Here is a 2,898-nt window from a genome sequence, read left to right on the forward strand (position 1 = left end):
CTGAATATCTTAAATACCCAGAACTGCCTGTCATGACAATTAACTATTGAGTCCAAAATTTCATAATGCTACTTAGGTGCTGCCCAAAGAGTGAATTTTAAAAACTCAACTTAATGAAAACTGCTGATTTCAGGTCTTCACTTATATCCAGGCTTCTTTATTATTTATGAAACATTAGCAATCATGATAGCAATATAAGCTAGAATGTACATTCCCAGCCCCCATGCCCCATCCCCAGCTACCATACAATTCTTCTTTTCCCTTCAACTAGTAAGCTGCTCTCATTTCTCCTCATCTAATACCTATGCAATTGAGATCATGGTATTTAAGAGATCCCTAGACAGATACATGTGATCCTCTAGATACATTCTTTCAGCATCTGAACTGCCACTCAGGATTTGGGTAATGTGTGAGATGCATACAAATTTAGTGAGGTTCCATCTCATCTCATCTATCTAAGATATGGAGAAATGGTCCACAAATTGGAACAAAAAATGAGACCTACACACACACAAACACACACACACACACACAATTTAGAACTGGCTCTGTGACTTTAAACAAGTAATTTCTACATCATAATAGTGAAAGCAAGAGCTATGGGAAAATAAGAGGTAATTTCTAGTTTGTTTCTAAAGTATATTGGTTCTATCTGAGTAGACTAAAGAATATTTTATGAAATCTAATAACAAAATGGCAGTTACTTTAAGACCTAAAGTATGATTTTAGTACTTGGCTCAAAGAATAGTTAAAGGTGCCTTTTTACATTGGCTGACACCTCTGTGCAGAGTTCCAGAATAGTACTATTCGGTCACACCTTTGGCAGACTGCTATCACCCAGAGACCCTTTTATAAGACCAAAGGCAAGCAGTGGAATGGGAAATCCATCACTCTATTGGATCACGTGGATGTATTCAGTAATCTAGAATATTAAGAAGTAAAATCTGCTTCCAGGTTTAAATAGCTGTCACTCTGAGATAAATAGGAAAACACCAACGAGCGTCTTTTAAGCTTAGAACAAACTATTTTTACAGGGCAAGACATTACATCTAAAGATTTACTCTGTTCCCAGATCAACATACTCAAAATGCAGTTGTCCATATAAGAAATTTAAAAAGTCAATTACTCTAATATCAGTGGCACTATAGATGGATATTCATGGATAGCTTTCTGGAAAACTACACCCACTGCAAGAATTAATGGATAAAAAGGAAATTCAATGGATAGAATATGTTATTATTTATTATTTTATTTTATTTTATTTTTGAGTTGGAGTCTCACTCTGTCGCCCAGACTGGAGTGCAGTGGCTGCTCCCGGCCACCGCAGCCTCGACCTGCTGGGCTCCAGCGATCCTTCCACCTCAGCCTTCTGAGTAGCCGGAATTACAGGCGCGCGCTACCACACTCGGTTGATTTTTTGATTTATTGGAGAGATGAGGTCTCGCTGCCCAGGCGGGTCTCGAACTCGCGGGCTCAGGCAATTCACTCACCTCAGCCTCCCAAAGGCGCGGGATTACAGGCTGAGCCACCGAGCCCGGCCATGTTATTATTTATAAAGGACGAAGTTTTTCCTCCATTTTAAAGATTCTGGGGTCCTAAATTATATATATCACCATTAGAAAAAATTAAAGTATTTAGCTGTGAGATTAGTTAAATAATTGATCTAAGTAAGTAGATTATTTGAAATACGATGACTCCTTTTTCTAATACACTACTTTTCTTGTTGTATGTTGTTTCTAAGGCACAGAACTAATATGTAAGTGTATTCTTTTTTAATAATCATAATTTACATTATTAATAAAAATGTAAAGAGGTATGAAAACTAGTTGAAGGAAAGAGAATGTTACATGAGGAACAAGAGAATGTTACATGAGAATGTTACATGAGGAACTGCTGAAAAGCAATTCATTTGAATCATCTCATAAGATTTTATCCTAAAACACCTATAAATATAATTTCCATCATTTAATAATTCAACTAAAACAGAAAAACATTATTCCATTTTGATCTCTTTTTTTGTTATAAAAGATGATGGTAGCCTTGGACAGTGATATATGATACAAAGTTTTTCAAGCCACTCCTAGAAAATGAAGTCTTTTTCTTAATTGTGGATATTTCTAAGATCAATAACTTCCTGAAATTACACTTCACACTGAAGCTTATATTTTATCTCCACTTCTTCTGCAGACTTAAGATCCCAATTGTTATCATTCAAATAGTCTTTATTCATTTATTTAAAACCTTGTATTTGGTGCTTCTTAAATGCAGGATCCTCTACTAGACATAATCCAGAATATGGTAACTCCTTTGCCTCTTCTTTCGCTGAGATTATAACAACTATGGGAGAAGAAATTCAAAAAGAGGGCAAAAGTGAAAGACAATAATAAGATTTGTTTATGAAAGATTCTACTTCGAGTTGGTATCAACAAATTATCTTTAATCCTTGATTCTGTCCTTGCAGAACAAAATCACATATACAGACCAAAGTGAAATTAAACAATTTCACTTATTTCTTTCTGATAAAATTGTATTAGTATCTGAATCATTAAAATATGAAAATGCTTATGAAAAACAACTTTAATTGTGTTGCTTTTGAGTCAAGGTCTGTCTATTGCCCAGGCTGGAGGGCAGTGGTATGATCACAGATCACCACAATCTCAAACTCCTGGGCTCAAATGAACTTCCCATCTCAGTCTTTTAGGAAGCTGGGACTACAGGTGTGCACCACCATACCTGGGTAATTTTTAAAAAACTTTTTGTAGTAATGAGGTCTTGCAATGTTGCACAGGATGGTCTCAAACTCCTGGGCTCAAGCAATCCTCCCTCCTTAGCCTCCTAAAAAGCTGGATTACAAGCGTGAATCACCACATCCAATCCAAGAAGCATTTTTAAGTAGAA

Source organism: Carlito syrichta, unplaced genomic scaffold (assembly GCF_000164805.1).
Source record: "Carlito syrichta isolate Samal-C Ts95f unplaced genomic scaffold, Tarsius_syrichta-2.0.1 Scaffold289238, whole genome shotgun sequence".
Taxonomy (NCBI): Eukaryota; Metazoa; Chordata; class Mammalia; order Primates; family Tarsiidae; genus Carlito; species Carlito syrichta.